This window comes from Oryx dammah, unplaced genomic scaffold, assembly GCF_014754425.2.
Source record: "Oryx dammah isolate SB20612 unplaced genomic scaffold, SCBI_Odam_1.1 HiC_scaffold_4, whole genome shotgun sequence".
In the NCBI taxonomy this organism is placed as follows: domain Eukaryota; kingdom Metazoa; phylum Chordata; class Mammalia; order Artiodactyla; family Bovidae; genus Oryx; species Oryx dammah.
In genome coordinates this window covers 14,239,163-14,258,565 of record NW_024070188.1, presented here as the reverse complement: position 1 = coordinate 14,258,565, position 19,403 = coordinate 14,239,163, and the positions used below count along the sequence as shown (strand labels likewise).

General features: G+C 39.6%; 1 protein-coding gene across 2 annotated transcripts in view; it reads left to right on the top strand.

The window, feature by feature from the left end:
* Positions 1 to 19,403, top strand: part of NKAIN2 (sodium/potassium transporting ATPase interacting 2) — a 1,197,954-nt gene that overhangs the window by 884,796 nt on the left and 293,755 nt on the right. The gene's annotated exons all lie outside the window — the stretch shown is intronic.

The following is a 19,403-nucleotide window of genomic DNA, read 5'->3' as shown; positions in this document are numbered from 1 at the left end:
AATGTTTCAAGGAAGAGGATGTTATCGGCTTTGTAAACTACTTGCAACTGAGAGATGGAGGTAGATGAGAGTAAAGAAGGAACCACTAGTTTTGCCTATATGGGACTGAATGGACACTGGGTCCACCCAAAGTCTGGCTGAAGGTGAGAAGAAAGAGGCAGGAGCCACTGGCCACTCTTTCAAGGAGCTCTGCTCTATGATAGCTGGAACGAGATCTTAGGTCAAGAGTGGCTTTTTTTTATTTTGAGATAATTTTAGACTTTCTGAAGAATTACAGAAAGAGGACAGAGTGCCCATATACCTTTCACCCATTTTCCCCTAATATGTTAATATCTGATAGAACTAGAGTGTGTGCATGTTAAGTCGCTTCAGTTAAGACTCTTCGTGACACTATGGACTGTAGCCTGCCAGGTTCCTCTGCCCATGGGATTCTCCAGACAATACTGGAGTGGGTTGCCATGCCCTCCTCCAGGGGATCTTCCCAACCCAGGCATCAAACCCACGTCTTTTATGTCCCCAGCATTGCAAGACAGGTTCTTTACCACTAGCGCCACCTGTAATAGAACTAGAGAGCATTTATCAAAACCAAAAAGTTACCCTTGGTGCAATACTATTAGCTGAAGTACAGAACACATGGAGTGTTCTGATCAATGCCTTTTTCTTTTCCAGGATCAAATCCAGGATCCCACTTTGCATCTAGCTGTCATGCCTCCTTGGTCTCCTCCCATCTGTGACAGGCCCTCAGTCTTCCTTACCTTTCATGACCTTGACACTTTTTAGGAGTACAAGATGTGTTTTGTAGAATGTCCCTGCTTTGGGGCTTGTCTGATATTTTCTCATGATTAGATTGAATATATGTATTACTGAAAAGGATACCACAGAGGCCATACGCCCTTCTCAGTGCTTCGAATCAGAGAATGCATTATGTCAAACTGTATCTCTGGTTATCTGAGCATAACCACAATGTTAAGGTGGTGTCTCCCGTGGCTTACCTCTGTAATGTGACTATTTTTCCCTTTGTAATTAGTAAACGTTTGGAGGAAGTTACTTTGAGTCCATGAAAGGATCCTGTTTCTCAAACTTCTGCTCAGAAATTTTAACTCCATTGGCGAATCTTGCTTGTGGCAGGTATTACTGAGGCATTCCAATGGTACTTTTTATTTTCCTTGCCCATCCTGTATCTATTACGAGAAGTTCATTCTTCTTGAGGAAAGTGACATCACTTCTTTCCTCATTTATTTAGGTACCTCAGTATTCAGTTATTTATATCAATATGAGCTCTTGGATATTTATTGCATTTTTTGCTTTCATTTGTATCCTTTTAATTCACTGCTATCATTTATTCTGTTGCTCAGGTTGCTTTAACTTCAGCCATTGAAGGCTTTTTCAGGCTGCGTCCTATGACCTTGTCCCAATCCTTATTTTTCTTTCCTTTTTAACAATTCTTTTCTGAGTATGTATGTGTGTACCTGTATGTGTGTACATTTCCTTCTTTACTGGCACCACAAGAAGCTCATCATGTATTTTCACTAATTCAGTCCTGGAATCAACCAGCTCTCCATAGAGTCCTGGTTCTTTTGATTGAAAAATGGTATTTAGAAACTCTCATCTGGCCCTAGGTGTGCTCATTGTTACCATCGTTTCAATGCTTCTAGCCTTCTAAAAGGATGACTTTTAAGATGAAAGATTTTAAAAGTTTTTAATATGTATCTTTTTGATCCAAAATCAAGCAAGAAATTGACTATGCAGGAGTGGTAAAACTTTTAGGGAACAAAGTCATTGAGAAAGAAATGGTGATGAGCTTCGAAGCATAGGTGGAGGGGTTGGCCTTTGATAGAAACTGGGACACCATCCATTGTAAAAGAATGAAAGAGAAAACATGGGTTCAGAGTCAAACAGATTTTAATTTTGGTAGAAAATAAGAACATTCCCTTTTCTTGGTGTTGGTTAATGATATATTAGGCAAGATCGTTAGCTAGCAGTAAAAGAGGAAAGTGAGGGAACATTGAGGAGAGAGGTGTTTGAGAGCATGAACCCTAATATATTCAAGAATTAAAGTAGAATTGCAGAATATCATGGATTGCTATTTTGGAATTTGTGGTTATGAATATAAAATGTCACAGCATGGTTGTCTTGCAGGCACGGAGTAGGCAGATAAGCTTGATGAGTCTAGGTTTTTCCAGGCGTCCATAGTTGAGAAGGAAGTGGGCAAGGCAAGCGGAGGTGTTTGTAAGTCACTGCTTCAGGGTTGTAAAGGTGAGCCTGGAAGTAAACTAGATAGAATAAAAAGACAAAATGGTAGTAGTACTATCAGTCTGTTGTCAAAGGAGGGGGAAATGGCTTTGTTTATAGCTATGAATTGCATTTACATAATATAGTTGAAGACTCTGTAACTGAAATTTGTATCGGGAGCTTTCCTTTGTTTTACAGATAGAGTCCACACTAGCAACGCTAGTCCCTGCTCCAAGCTTTTACCCCTTGACCTTGTCTGTTGACCTCCGATCTCTTATTTGTCTTAGTCTCTGCCATTCCTTTGTTTTCTCATCATCCTTCTTTCCTGCCAGATTCCAGTATCTCAAGACTATTTCTCAGGTGAGAACATGATTATTTCCTAAAGAGTTGAAACAAGCAAAGAAAAGATACTTCCAAAGTCACAGACATCACACCTAAGTTCTTGTCAGGGGAAGGTGATATTTAGTATAGGGGGTCACAGTGAGCTTCCACAAGGTCCCTAGAATAACAGGTTTGAGAACCACTGACAGCATCATTGCCAATATTCTATCTGAAATCCTCTCCTCTGTCCCAATCAAGGTCATATAAGTGAAGCCAGAAAAGTAAAAATAAAACCTTTTCTGTAGGAGACTCCATTAACTGATCTGAGAACAAATTGATGAGAGGATGTGGTTTAATTTTTCACTGGTCAGAGTCATTACTTTGTGAGACATGTTTGGTCACCTTTGATGTGTCAGCTAAATGGCTGTTTCTAAAATTACCTTGACCATTATTCATGAGAGTGTTAGTAATTACTCAGTGGTTAATGAAGTTGGTTTCCAGTTGATGATCATTAGAAACTGAGCGTGACCCATTGCACAACAGCATACTGAGCAGAAATCTCAAATACACCCCCCTCTGATCACTGGTCTCGGTTCTGCCCTGAAAACATTATTAATAGCTCTGGAAAGAGGAAATTGGCTAAAAGAAACATTTCTTGACATGCAGAAAGTCCAATTTCAGTTATTTGCTAGTGATACTACAGCTATTATTCTCTTTCTCTCTATTCAAACTAAATCCTATACGTACTATAGGTTATGCATTAGCTTTATATCTGCCTCTGTCAACTAAACGTCAAAGCCAATGAAGGTGGATATTGTTGGTTATGGATTCCTAGAGTCTGGCAAATGCTGGACGCACAGCAGGCCCTTAAATCAGAATGAGTCAGGCAAACACTCTGACAGCCAGAGTTAGAGAAGACAGAGCACTTTAGCCCATGTCCTGTTTAATCTAAGTCAGTTACCAACTCAGACCACTTCTTTCTACACACAGATAAGGTCTACATAGATTCACAGCATTTCAAACGCAGGAGAAACATGGAAGTTCATCTAATCTGGCATATTCTCTTATATAAAGGAATATGAAAGTATCCCAAAGGGTTAACTTAATTTCCTGATATTACAGCTAGTGTGGTCAAGGTAGTGAAGCCACTAAGTTGAATATTTATGGGGAAAAAAAAATATTGATGTTCACTTAGTCAACAAAAGTAAAGATGATCTCAGGAGGAGATTTTGAAAAAAAAAATTACTTATTTCCCAATCTACAGATCAGAACCTAAACATCTTAGTGGTTTAAGTTTAGGCATAATAATTGGTCTAGAAATGTGTTTATACAACTAGGAATTCATAACAGTTTAAAAGAAATGCTGTTTTGGAACTATTATTTGAATAATTTTGTATCTTGTTGTCGGAGAAGGCAATCGCACCCCACTCCAGTACTCTTGCTTGGAAAATCCCATGGATGGAGGAGCCTGGTAGGCGCAGTCCATGGGGTCGCGAAGAGTCGGACACGACTGAGCGACTTCACTTTCACTGTTCACTTTCATGCATTGGAGAAGGAAATGGCAACCCACTCCAGTGTTCTTGCCTGGAGAATCCCAGGGAAGGGGGAGCCTGGTGGGCTGCCATCTTTGGGGTTGCACAGAGTTGGACACGACTGAAGTGACTTAGCAATTGTCATTTACTTCAAACTTCTCAATTAAAAATTATGCTTTAGAAGGCAAACAGAGAGATTAAAAAATCCAATTCCTTTCCTCCCCTTGAATGAAAGACAAAAACAAAAGCTTTCTTCTGGATTTTTTTTTTTTTTTTTTTTTTAGGAAACAGGAACATCTATGTAGCTCCTGGTCCTTTCTTTGTGCTCAAAAATGTTTAATAACAAGTGGAGGAGAAATTTTAAAATCAGAATTCCTTTGGCAGAATGCTTTTGAAATTCAGCAGTGAGACACTATTGGGCAGAACCTCAAATGATTTCAGATCTGTTCTCAGAATTTCGGCCAGAATTATGTTGCTGCTGCTGCTGCTGCTGCTAAGTCTTAAGAACCCTAAATTATAATGAGAGGGATGGAGCTAACATTTACTGAATTTCTACTATGTGCCAGACACTTAGGGGTTTTGTATACTTTCTCACTTGATCTTCACAGAAATCCAGTGAAGTATATATTTGGGAACATTAGCCCCATTATTCCGGAGAAGGCAATGGCAACCCACTCCAGTACTCTTGCCTGGAAAATCCCATGGACAGAGGAACCTGATGGGCTACCGTCTATGGGGTCGCACAGAGTTGGATACGACTGAAGCGACTTGCAGCAGCAGCAGCAGCAGCAGCAGCCACCCCATTATTCTGCTGCACTTGCATCAGAAGTAACTTGACCAATATCATTATCAGTTCAGTTCAGTTGCTCCATCATGACACCATGAATCGCAGCACCCCAGGCCTCCCTGTCTATCACCAACTCCCGCAGTTCACTCAGGATTGAATTTTTTTTTTAAGTTTTATTGGAGTATGTTTGATTTACAATGCTGTGTTAGTTTCAGGTGTATAGCAAAGTGTGTCCAACTCCAAAAGTGTTACTTGATAGAAAGTATTTAGATTCAGCTAACATTGTTTTCTGCAGGAGGCTGGGGAGGGAGAATAATTTGAAAGGTACTTCTTAAAACATTATTCCATTAAATCACGAGAAGCCCATCTTCTCTTTATCTCATACATAATAAACATTTTTCATGAGGCTGGAATATGCCCTTTTACAACAGGAAAGTGGAAAGATGAGTATTCTCCTTTATGCCAATGACAGAATTTCACTATCATGAACCAGGAGGATCCCGCAAGGCAGTTCAACTTGCTATATAGCTATAGACAGGAATGCCAAAGAAGGTCAAACTACTATACAATTGCGCTCATCTCACACACTAGCAAAGTAATGCTCAAAATTCTCCAAGCTAGGCTTCAAGAGTACGTGAACTGAGAACTTCCAGATGTTCAAGCTGGATTTAGAAAAGGCAGAAGAACCAGAGATCAAATTGCCAACATCGATTGGATTATTTAAAAAGTAAGAGAATTCCAGAAAAACATCTACTTCTGCATCACTGACTATGCTAAAGCCTTTGACTATGTGAATCACAACAAACCTGAAAAATTCTTAAAGAGATGGAAATACCAAACAAACTTTACCTGTCTCCTGAGAAATCTGTATGCAGGTCAAGAAATAACATTTAGAACTGGACATGGAACAACGGACTGGTTCAAAACTGAGAATGGAGTACATCAAGGCTATATATCATCACCTTGCTTATTTAACTTATACGCAGAATACATCATGCAAAATGCTAGACTGAATGAAGCACAAGCTGGAATCAAGATTGCCAGGAGAAATATCAATAACCTCAGATATGCAGATGACACCACCCTTAAGGCAGAAAGTGAAGAGGAACTAAAGAGCCTCTTGATGAAAGTGAAAGAGGAGAGTGAAAAAGTTGGCTTGAAATTCAACATTCAAAAAACAAAGATCACAGCATCAGTCCCATCACTTCATGGGAAACAGATGGGGAAACAATGAAAACAGTGTCAGACTTTATTTTCTTGGGCTCCAAAATCACTGCAGATGGTGACTGCAGCCATGAAATTAAAAAACACTTGCTCCTTGGAAGAAAAGCTACGACAAACCTAGAAAGCATATTAAAAAGCAGAGACATTATTTTACTGACGAAGGTCCATATAGTCAAAGCTATGGTTTTTCCAGTACTCAAGTATGGATGTGAGAGTTGGACCATAAAGAAAGCTGAGTGCCAAAGACTTGATGCTTTTGAACTGTGGTGTTGGAGAAGACTCTTGAGAGTCCCTCGGACTGCAAGGAGATCAAACCCATAAATCCTAAAGGAAATAAGTCTTGAATATTCATTGGAAGGACTGGTGCTGAAGCTGAAGCTCGAATACTTTGGCCACCTGATGCAAAGTACTGACTCATTAGAAAAGACCCTGATGCTGGGAAAGATTGAAAGCAGGAGGAGAAGGGGATGACAAAGGATGAGATGTTGGATGGTATCACCAACTCGATGGACATGAGTTTGAGCACGCTCTGGGAGTTGGTGATGGACAGGGAAGCCTGGCGTGCTGCAGTCCATGGGGTCCCAGAGAGTCAGATACGACTGAGCAACTAAACTGACGAACAGAAAAAAAATAGCTCAACTTTAATTATGTCAAAAACTCAAATTACTGTCTGTGCTAAACTTTCTGCAAAACTCATCTGGTCAGTTCTAAATCACTTTATTCTGCAAGTGCACTCACTGTCTTTCCTGGGGGTACATTTCATCGCTAACTCCTCCTGGCAGGCACACTGCGAATCCACGTGCTGTAAATCAAACATTTCATAGAAGCACTGCTGAAGCTTTTCAGCTACCAGTGTGGGGGACCGTCATCCCAGTGTGAAGCAGCTTTAAGCCAAAAGCATCTCTCGTGTGAGCATGGCTTTTCCCTCAAATGTTTATCTAAGAGCCTGAACTCGATCTAAACTTTCTCCTAGAGCAGGACAACAGGCTGCCTCCAAGTAGCCTGACTGGGTGTGTCCGCACAGTGGAGCACCAGAATTGAGATCGCCTAGATGTTGTATGAAAATGGACACTTGTGTTTTCCACAGGTGATAACTAGCTTTTCCCCATGAGCCTCACCACAGTGGAAAACAAAGACATTTAATATTGCCAGTTAATGGCTTCTCTTTGGGGGCTAAAATAGTTTCAATTTGGTACAATTTTTGTCAAGTCAAGGTTCAAGTCAGGACCAGCACTGCTTCCTCCTTTTCCCTCTTCCCGAGATGAGTCCTGCACTTCCAGGAGAAGCAGTGGGAAGTTCTCAGCAATACAGGCAGACACATGGGGAGTCTGATTTTGCATTGCTCTGTCTGCTGGTCTCATCAGTGAGGTCATTGTGTGGTCTGTCTGCGCATCCTCCAGCCTCTACGGATGACAATCCCTCAGGCTCATGTAACAGGACTTCGGCCATCACCTCTTGTCACCTGTACTCCCTGGGTCTGATTCTTGTTAGGCTCCTTGGGCAGTAATACCTTCATACCTAGGATGACTTCTCTTGCCCCTAGCACGTCCTCCACCTGCAATCCCAGCTTCCTTCTAGGTTTAGGGGGTTACAGAGGAATCTCTAGATTGTTTGCCCTCTGTGCACAAGCTGTTGGTGCAGATTTAAGTATCTCAGGTATTTGGTCCCTGGATGCCAAACAGAACAGTCCCCCCTGCTTTCAGCTTTCCATTAAGTTTGCTAAACACCTATTGCCTTTGGGTTTGTAGACACTACTGATAGCCCATCCCTCCTAGGTTTTATGATCCCCAGAGGTGAAGTAGGGACATTATCCTCCTATACTATGTGACTTAACCAAAATTCTACCTCTGACAGGCAGCAAAATTCTCCTATGTATTCTCTACTTCTGCCACGTAAAGGTCTATAGTGCAGCTGCCAAGACCTCACTCTTAATATAGAAACAGGTGATACAAACAAAAATACAAAATCATATTCTTTCCCTAAATCATGGATTCAGACTATGTATTCCCATGACTCAAGAATTCTCTTTTGTATATCAAACTCTTACTTCTGACTCTTTGTTTCCCTTTTCATTTTTGTTTCAATTCTTCTAATTTTCCCAAAGTCAAATGAATGATCCTGGTTGAGTAGAAGGCAAATAAGTTATACGATGAAAAATATGTTCGAGTTAGTCACTCAATCGTGTTCAATTCTTTGTGACCCCATGGACTTTAGCCCACCAGGCTCTTCTGTCCATGGAATTCTCCAGGCAAGAATGCTGGAGTGAGTAGCCATTCTTTTTTCCAGGGAATCTTTCTGACCCAGGGATCGAACCCAGGTGTCCTGCATTGCAGGCGGATTCTCTACTAAGCCACCAGGGAAGCCCCCAAAATATACTAAGGTGTTCAAAAATTTAATGTTACACTTTGATAATTCATACAACTTTAACCTGTTTTCTGAATTTTAAAGCTATATGGCCCAATCTGCTCTCACTAAAGGAATGAAACTAAAGAGCAAAAATTATCTTCTATTTAGCTCCTGTTAAAAACAAACCAAGAAAAGAACTGTTTATCAAAGTTAAGTGAAGCTTGTGTTGCCATACCTCAAGTACAAGTTAAGTTAAATCACCAGCCAGTTATATCACATACAGTTTGACTTTTGGGAAGCTGTTTAAATGGTGCCCGTGGCTTTTATCAATAGGAAAGTCATAAAAAAAAACTTCTCCCAATTTTGCTTTATTTTGTCCATTATATTATTGAGTTTGTTTTGTGGAAATGTAGAATCTAATAATAGGAAAACATCTGTATCTTTTGAGAATTTAGCCTACTTTTACCCTACTTCCTTTTTCTGTTAATTAGTCTGTGTGTTTTTCTATTTTACTTTTATCCTGACTTGCAGTGTATTCAGAGACCAATAGGATACTTGATCATTTCCATATTTTTTTCTTGAGACCTATTAATGTATCCCAGTATGTTCTTTTTAGCCACTGTGCACTTTGAGGTATAGATAAGGTATAATCAATGTAAAATTAACTTATACAGGACTCCATGCATTAGGTATTACATGTTTTATAGAGGAGGAAACTTATGATGTTTCATAGTTGTTTACTAATTTTTATTGGAGTATGGTTGCTTTAAAGTGTGTTAGTTTCTGTTGTACAGCAAAGTGAATCAGCTATGTCTATACATATGTCAACTCCTTTTGGAATTTTCTTCCCATTTAGGTCACCATAGAGTACTGAGTAGAGAGTTCCCTGTGCTATACAGTAGCAGTATAGTAGGCTATATTAGTCATCTATCTTACACATAGTTTGCTAGGGTCCTATGCCTGGTCATTGGTAAGGCTGGGGTGATAAATCCAGCGTCAGGTTCTAAATCAAGTGCTCTTTCCACTCCACCAAGAATGTTTCCATTTTAAAATACACAAAAATTCCCATTTAATCAACCAAACCTTGAATGTTCAATTTGTAATTTGAAAAAGTATATGATAGATAAATGATTTCAAAAAGATGTTCATATGTGTTTGGAAATTGTTTTTTCTTTACCCTTATTTCAGAGTATCCTTCATGATATAAAACTGTCTTAAAGAATTAATTAATAATTAGCATTGACAAACACCAGATCAAAGATCTGTTCACCATTGCTTCAGGGGCTGATGACCATACCTGTATGACTGCACAGTAAGATGCATAAGAATCGTACATAACATTTACATAAGCAAATATTGATGACTTTTCTTGTGCCACTATAGATTGGCTGCAGTAAACCATGGTAACAACAGTCCCATTATGGAGAAATGTTTCTACTCCTTCACTCATCAACAGTACATAGTGGAAATATGGGCTTAACATCTGAGAATTTAATATCCAGGATACAAAGAATAGAAATTTTTCTAAAGATGCCTTGCATTTCCCTAGAAAAATCTCTTTGGGTTATATTTGCTTTAGAGTTCCACATCAAAAAGGCACAGTTTTCCTTTTTCAAGGTAATCTTATGTTCCCTATTATATTTATAGATAAAAGCTTCCTTTTGATTCAAGTAACCACACAGATTAAGGAAAACAGAACAAAATAGAAGTCCCCAAAGTGCTATAATTGACTTTTTTAAACAAATTAGTATGGTCCCTAAAGACAAAATGAACCCTGAGAGGAAAAGAGGAGAATTAAGGAGCACATGATGCTGTGAAAGTGCTGCACTCAATATGCCAGCAAATTTGGAAAACTCAGCAGTGGCCACAGGACTGGAAAAGGTCAGTTTTCATTCCAATCCCAAAGAAAGGCAATGCCAGAAACTGCTCAAACTACCAAACAATTGCACTCATCTCACACACTAGTAAAGTAATGCTCAAAATTCTCCAAGCCAGGCTTCAATAATATGTGAACCGTGAACTTCCTGATGTACAAACTGGTTTTAGAAAAGGCAGAGGAACCAGAGATCAAATTGCCAACATCCGCTGGATCATGGAAAAGGCAAGAGAGTTCCAGAAAAAATCTACTTCTGCTTTATTGACTATGCCAAAGCCTTTGACTGTGTGGATCACAATCAACTGTGGAAAATTCTGAGAGAGATGGGAATACCAGACCACCTGACCTGCCTCTTGAGAAATCTGTATGCAGGTCAGGAAGCAACAGTTAGAACTGGACATGGAACAGACTGGTTCCAAATAGGAAAAGGAGTACGTCAAGGCTGTATATTGTCACCCTACTTATTTAACTTATATGCAGAGTACATCATGAGAAACATTGGACTGGAAGAAACACAAGCTGGAATCAAGATTGCTGGGAGAAATATCAATAACCTCAGATATGCAGATGACATCACCCTTATGGCAGAAAGTAAAGAGGAGCTAAAAAGCCTCTTGATGAAAGTGAAAGAGGAGAGTGAAAAAGTTGGCTTAAAGCTCAACATTCAGAAAACGAAGATCATGGCATTCAGTCCCATCACTTCATGGGAAATAGATGGGGAAACAGTGGAAACAGTGTCAGACTTTATTTTGGGGGGCTCCAAAATCACTGCAGATGGTGACTGCAGCCATGAAATTAAAAGAAGCTTACTCCTTGGAAAAAAAGTTATGACCAACCTAGATATCATATTGAAAAGCAGAGACATTACTTTGCCAACTAAGGTCCATCTAGTGAAGGCTATGGTTTTTCCTGTGGTCATCTATGGATGTGAGAGTTGGACTGTGAAGAAAGCTGAGTCCCAAAGAATTGATGCTTTTGAACTGTGGTGTTGGAGAAGACTCTTGAGAGTTCCTTGGACTGCAAGGAGATCCAACCAGTCCATTCTGAAGGAGATCAGCCCTGGGATTTCTTTGGAAGGAATGATGCTAACGCTGAAGTTCCAGTACTTTGGCCACCTCATGTGAAGAGTTGACTCATTGGAAAAGACTCTGATGCTGGGAGGGATTGGGGGCAGGAGGAGAAGGGGACAACAGAGGATGAGATGGCTGGATGGCATCACTGACTCGATGGACATGAGTCTGAGTGAACTCCAGGGGTTGGTGATGGACAGGGAGGCCTGGCATGCTGTAATTCATGGGGTCGCAAAGAGTCAGCCACGACTGAGCGACTGAACTGAAACTGAACTGATCAGTGACTATTTCCCACCTAGGGACTTTCTGCAGGATTCTGTGTAATCTAAGCTTTTTAATGTTTATTTTGCTTCTCTTTAGAGATAATCCTGCTCTATTTGAGGTCAGACATGAATCATAATTTATGATGCCCGACTGCTTTAAGAAAACTGAAAGCTTCCTACATTATTCTTTAGGTACAACTAGTTTAAAGAAAAGGTTTTCTCACTAGAAAGGCTTTTCCCTTTGTTATTAACAATGTATCACTTTGACTTAATACTACTAGATTTCTAAAGTGACTCATTCTCATGAAAAATGAAGGTGCTATGATTTTAAATTATCACAAAAATGTGAGTTTAAATATTAGTAATTACCCCAAATTTGCACATGACCTAGTAACCCATGTATTACATGACAGAGAATGCATTGCTTATCAGAAAGGACAGTGTATTATGCTTGTGCTTCAAAATCTATTAACACTTCTTTCCCAGGTGAATATACTCTAAATCTGAACCTTTCTCCGTGCAGTTTATGATGGTGATGAGGACTAATGAGGGGAAGCAACAGGCGATGATGCTATTTAAAGATGCTCAGACAGATAACTTTCATGTCTTTGCATCAAGTTCATCTTGGTCATTATGTATAGGCATTTCCCACGGTTCCCACAGAGGTACTCAGATCCCTGGGGGCATGGAATATGTAATTGAGATGTAACAGAAGATCCTTGGTTGAATAAGTAAATATAAGCTGAGACTTATGTCAACATTTAAATTTCAAATTAGTAGTCTCACCTCTGCCAAAAGATGAGCCCCCAGGTTGAAAGGTATCCAATATGCTCCTGTGGAAGAGCAGAGGACAATTACTAATAGCTCCAGAAAGAAGGAAGCCACTGGGCCAAAGTGGAAATGACTCTCAGCTGTGCATGTGTCTGGTGATGAATGTAAATTCAGATGCTGTAAAGAACAATATTGCATAGGAACCAGGAATATTGTGTCCATGAATCAAGGTAAATTGGACATGGTCAAGCAGGAGATGGCAAGAATGAACATTAGCATCTTAGGAATCAGTGAACTCAATGGACAGAAATGGGTAAATTAACTCAGATGACCATTCTATCTACTACTATGGGCAAGAATCCCTTAGAAGAAATGGAGTAGCCCTCACAGTCAACAAAAGAGTCTGAAATGCAGTACTTGGATGCAATCTCAAAAACAACAGAATGATCTCGGTTCATTTCCAAGGCAAATCATTCAGCATCACAGTAATCCAAGTCTATGCCCAAACCAGTAATGCCAAAGAAGCTGAAGTTGAACAGTTCTATGAAGACCTATAAGACCTTCTAGAACTTAACACCCAAAAAAGATGTCCTTTCCATCATAGGTGATTTGAATGCAAATGTAGGAAGTCAAGAGATACCTGGAATAACACAAGAGACCACTTTAAATGTGGACATTACCAAAAGTTCAATATCAAAATCAGATTGATTGATTACATTCTTTGCAACTAAGGATGGAGAAGCTCCATGCAATATGCAGAAACAAGATCTGGAGCTGACTGTGGCCCAGCTTCATCAGCTCCTTATAGCAAAATTCAGGCTTAAAGCAAAGACAGTGGAGAGAACCACTAGGCCATTCAGGCACAACCTAGATCAAATCCCCTACTGTTACACAGTGGATTCAAGGGATTAGATTCAAATAGATTCAAGGGATTATATCTGACAGACAGAGTGCCTGAAGAACTATGGACAGAGGTTCATAACACAGTACAGGAGGCAATGGCCAAATCATCTCAAAGAATAAGAAATGCAAGAAGGCAAAGTGGTTGTCTGAAGAGGCTTTACAAATAGCTGAGGAAAGACGAGAAGCAAAAAGCAAGGGGGAAAAGTACACCCAACTAAATGCAGAGTTCCAGAGAATAGCAAGGAGAGACAAAAAGGCCTTCTTCAATGAACAATGCAAAGAAATAGAGGAAAACAACACAAGGGGAAAAACTAGACATATCTTCAAAACTGGAGATATCAAAGGAACATTTGATGCCAAGATGGGCACAATAAAGGACAGAAATGCCAAGATGGGCACAATAAAGGACAGAAATGGTAAAGACCTAAGAGAAGCAGAAGAGATAAAGTAAAGATGGCAGGAATACACAGAATTCAGAACCCTACAGAAAAGGTCTTAATGATCTGGATAACCACAATGGTGTGATCACTCACCTAGAGCCAGATATCCTGCAGTGTGAAGTCAAGCAGGCCTTAGGAAGCATTGCTGCCTATAAAGCTAATGGAGGTGATGGAATCCTACTAAAAATCCTAAAAAAAAAAAAAAAAAAGCTTCACTAAATATGAGTAAATTTGGAAAACCCAGCATTGGCCATAGGACTGGAAAAGGCCAATCTTCATCCCATTTCCCAAGAAGGGCAGTAGTAAAGAATATTCAAACTACTGGACCGTTATGCACACTTCCCATGTTAGTGAAGTTATGCTCAAAACTCTTCAAGCCAGGCTTCAGCAGTACTGGAATCGAGAACTTCCAGATGCACAAGCTGAGCTTAGAAAAGGCAGAGGAACCAGAGATCAAATTGCCAACATTCACTGGACCACAGAGAAAGCAAGGGAATTCCAGAAAAACATCTACTTCTGTTTCATTGACTATGCCAAAACCTTTGACTGTGTGGATCACAACAATTTGTGGAAAACTCTGCAAGACGTGGGAATACCAGAATATCTTTCCTGCCTCTTGAGAAACCTGTATGCGGGTCACAAAACAAGAGTTAGAACCTTATGTGGAACAACTGACTGTTCAAAATTGAGGAAAGAGTATGACAAGGCTATATACTGTCACCCTGTTTAACTTATACGCAGAGTACATCACAAAAAATGCTGGGCTGGAATCAAGATTGGCAGGAGAAATATCAGTAACATCAGTTATGCAGATGATACCACTCTAATGGCAGAAAGTGAAGAGGAACTAAGAAGCCTCTTGATGAGGTTGAAAGAGAAGAGTCAGCCGGCTTAAAACTCAATATTAAAAAAAACTAAGATTATGGCATCTGCTTCACTTCATGGCAAATAGAAGAGGAAAAAGTGGAAGCAGTAAGAGATTTCTTGGGCTCTAAAATCACTGCAGATAGTGACACAGCCATGAAATTAGAAGATGATTACTTCTTGGAAGGAATGCTATGACAAACCTAGACAGGGTATTAAAAAGCATAGATATCACTTTGCTGACAAAGGTCTAAGGTCTTTCCAGTAGTCAAGTACAAATGTAAAAGCTGGACATAAAGAAGCCAGAGCACCAAGAATTGATGCCTCCAAACTGTGGTGCTGGAGAAGAGTCTCCAGAGTCCCTTTGACTGCAAGGCAATCAGACCAGTCAATCCTAAAGGAAATCAACCCTGAATACTAATTGGAAGGACTGATGCAGAAGCTGAAGCTCCAATACTTTGGCCACCTGATACAAAGATCTGACTCATTGGAAAAGACCCTGATGCTCGGAAATATCGAAGGCAGGAGGAAAAGAGGATGACAGAGGCATGAGATGGTTGGATGGCATCACCAGTTCAATGGACATGAACTTGGGCAAACTCTGGGAGTTGGTGAGGATCAGGGAGGCCTGGCTTGCTGTAGTCCATGGGGTGACAAAGAGTTGGACATGACTTAAGAGACTGTACAGCAACAACAATTCTCACCTCCAACAACAGATAAAAACAAAAAACAAACAAAAAAAATCTCACCTCCAGACTCTTCTTTCTACTTCAATTTTTTCCCCATTCATTCATCTCCCCTGCCCTTTAAAAAGGTTATTCTCTTTGTTTTCTATGTCTCTATCCTTATCAGGAATTATCAGGAAAGTAATTACCTTGATCATAATTCATGTTGATGCGGCAACTTCCAGATACTTGCATTCTTACTCCTTAAAACTCTTTTTGAATAAAAACCCTGGCCTCCTATTTAAGATGCCCTAAGCGGTGGTCCGTGGGGTCACAAACGGTCAGACACGACTGAACACACACATAAACGGTGCTGGCAGGGAGGAGAGAACCTTCTGTTTGCCTCAAAAACTGTGCTACAGTGTAAACTTACTAACTGAAAATGAAAGCATGGTTCTGTTTAATCATATGAAGTACTTATGTGAAACTGGCTCAAAAAGCCAGTAGGTGCCAGGTATAAATTCTTTTCTTTATTTATTCTTCCTAGCTTAATACGTATTTTCTGGTTTAATAATATTTATTGAGTAGATTTAAATCAGGAAGTATCAGGGTTGGGGGGGAGGATGGTTGACTACAGCAATGACTAATACAGATTTAGTCTCTGCCTTTATGGAATTTATTTAAAATCTTAAGCAGAAGAGAATAAACAATTGCAAATATGATGAGTGAGATAAAGCAGCAGCAGGTGTCATGAGTGTATAACAGGGCTTCTAACCTAATGCTGACTAGTCATAAAATTGCCCCAAAGTGACAAGCTCAGAAGTAAGATGACTCTCAGGTATCATGGATCAATGCTCTCTTTGGTGAGAGACCATCTCATGCTGCCTCAACTAACCCCCCCTCAACATGGTGGGCAGGCTGTGATAGTCCTTAGGACTACTTATATACAGCCCAGCTTCCGCTCCATCAGAGCATATGAGAGGTACTTCCTCCCAGAGTGAGGTGGGGTCATATGATCCTCTCAGTCTGATAAAATGTGAGGGAAAGTGACATATGTTCACCTCCAGGCAAAAGCTTCAGTGGTTGGAAAATGTTCTGTCACAAGCTTTCTGCCCCCAGCAATGCTTCTGTGGAGTGGGTGCCATGTCCTGAGTCATCTTGGGTTTTGGTGTGAGGACAGAGGCAGTGTGGAGCAGAGCCCCCAGGGAGCCTGTGACGGACAGGAGCCGAGAGTGAGATGCACACCTGTGTTTCCCTAAACCACTGAGACAATGAGGTGGTGTGTTACCGCAGCATACCTGCCCACACTTCAGTCTGTGCTATCCCAAGTCATTTAGAACAGCGTCAGCACCCACTCAAAAGGGCTATTCGCTCAGAAGCTGAGATTAGTCACTATGTGTGATATTACAAATGGAGCGTTAATGGTTTTGAGTATTGTATTATTTGTTGACAAGACAATATGGCATCATAATTAAAAGCATAAAACCTTTGCCAGTCTGAGTTTGAATCCTGAATCTCATACTCATTAGCTGTGTGGACTTCATAAAGTTATTTAGCTTCTGTGTCTTGGTTTCCTCATATTTAAAAGGAATATAATAATGAGGCTACCCCCATGTATCTGTTGTAAGGATTAAATGAGAACAGGGCCTGGCACATAGTAATCATGATATAAAGACTGGCTAATACTGTCATAACACTAAATTCTATATGATTGAAAAAAAAAAGCCCACCTTCAAACTAAGAGGTGTGAACTGTAGTGAGGTTTGTTGCTTATCACATTATATCTCAGTGGAAAAATTGGAATATTCCACTCTGAATAGTGTTCTTTGTTAAAATCAAGACCTGAAAAATGATGAGGAATGAGTATTTCATTTAATTCCAAGACCATTCGAATGATTTCAATGATTGAAAACTTTTACCACGGTAGGACACCGAAAGTGACTTGGAGGTGTCAGGTACAAACATACCTAAGAAAGAAGAGAAACTGAAGGGGAAAAAGTAAAAAAAAAAAAAAAAAGATCATTTGAATACTTCCACATCCCAAATGTGACTCTGCTTCTTGGAAGATGTTTCAGGAGCAAGCAGATGATTATGGCGTCAGGCAGGCCCAGCAACTTCCTAGACCCAAAAGTGATAGGAAAGCAAGAATTTCTGGGCAGGTCACCTACAAGCAGAGGCTAAATTCTCTGTAGTGCCCTCATCAGCCTTGATGTGAGGCACTGTCTTGCTTCACGGCACAGAGCAACATTGAGGCAAGCAGAGTGATTACTGGAGAAGACTCTGGAGCAAAAAGACCATGCTCTAGGAGGCCCTGGGACCCCAGACACCTGCAACACAAAACGCCATTTGGGGCCCAAATCTGCAACTGAAATAATCGGTTTTAACACGTTTCCTTCAGCAGTTTAGCCAACATATCTATGTAGAGTATATAAATAACCCACAGCCATTCATCAGCTCTGTCCTGTGACATTTGCAATCTTATGTTTTACACAGCCAGCTATTATGTTAAACCTGGCCAATTTTGCATTGAGGCGGCATTGTGACGTGTCATAGCATTTGATAGAATGGCAAGGTTGTAAATTGCAATCTGGTGTGTAGGAAAAAATATTTTAAAAACAATAAAGGTGTTTTTGTTGTTTAGTTGGGTCTCTCCCTCTCTCTCAGTATCATTCTCCACATAACAAGATTCAATGAGAAAAACATCACTGTGATTAAAATGTACTATTTTGTATTTTTCTTAATCTCTTACTAGAAAAATAAAAGTGATAGATTTACCCTACAAGGTAGAGCAGGTGGGAGACAGTTTAGGGCTAATTTCATTGCATCATTTTAAAAGGAAACAACTCTTATATTCTTTTCTGCTGTAACAGCCCATGTTATTTAAAAAATATCCTGGGTACCTCCTTTGCACTGTGGACTATTAACAGCAAGGAGATGCTTCCATAGCTGTCAGCCTTCTGGATAGCAGCTGACAAATTCATGGCCATGAATTCTTCCTATAATAAGTCAAAGCAATGCACACAGTGCCCTAAATTCAAGGGGACAGACTTCAATCTGGGCAGATCTCATATTTTATCACTACACTGTTTTCCTGTCATTACAGAGCAATTCACCATTAAGATTGAAGTATCCTGGATCTGGTGTCTTTTGAGTTTTCTGAAAGCTCAGTTCATAGTCATGTAAATGTGCAGTGACTTTTCAAGTTACTTCTGAGAGTCTAACAATCAACATAAATTCTTTTAAATTTCAGCACTTAGAAATTCACATAATACTGTGGAATGGATGCTGGATATATGCTTAGTCATCAAAAACAGAAATTTACCATTGCAGAAAGAGTAAAAAGATTTTTTCCTCCATTCTAGTGCCATTGAGAGACTATCTTATTGGAATAAAAAATGAAGTGCAAATTTGCCAGTCCCATCAGACCATCTCAGATCAACAGTCAGCCTGAAATAGAAGAGGCACGCACATGAAACTGATTTTCCCTGATGGTTTAGTTTATTTCAGAGAGAAGAAAACAAATGGGTAGTGTCAAATATAAAAAACTTTGTCTAGATGGAATATTCTCTAAGGTTTTTCGTGCCAAGACCTTTCTACGCTCCTAAAAATGATTTAGGACCTCAAAGAGCTGTACATTATGTGGTTACTGATTACCATATTTAAAACTAAAAATCTTTAAAATTTTTATATATCCATTTATTTTTCTCATTCCTCTTTATTTTTTAATTTTTATTTTGTTTTGAGGTATAGTTAATTTACAGTGTTATGTTAGTTCCAGATGTACAGCAAAGTGGTTCAGTTATACAGACACATATATCCATCCTTTTTTAGATTATTTTCCCGTATAGGTGATTACAGACTATTGAGTTCCCTGTTGTATACACTAGGTCCTTGTTGATTATTTATTTTATGTAAAGCAGTGTATACTCTTAATCCCAAATGCCTAATTTATCCCCTTCCCCTCCTACTTTTCTACTTTGGTTACCATAAGTTTTCTAAGTCTGTGAGTCTGTTCTCTGTTTTGTAAATAAGTTCTTTTTGTACTATCTTTTTAGATTCCACACGTAAATACTATCATATATTTGTCTTTTTCTGTCTGACTTACTTCT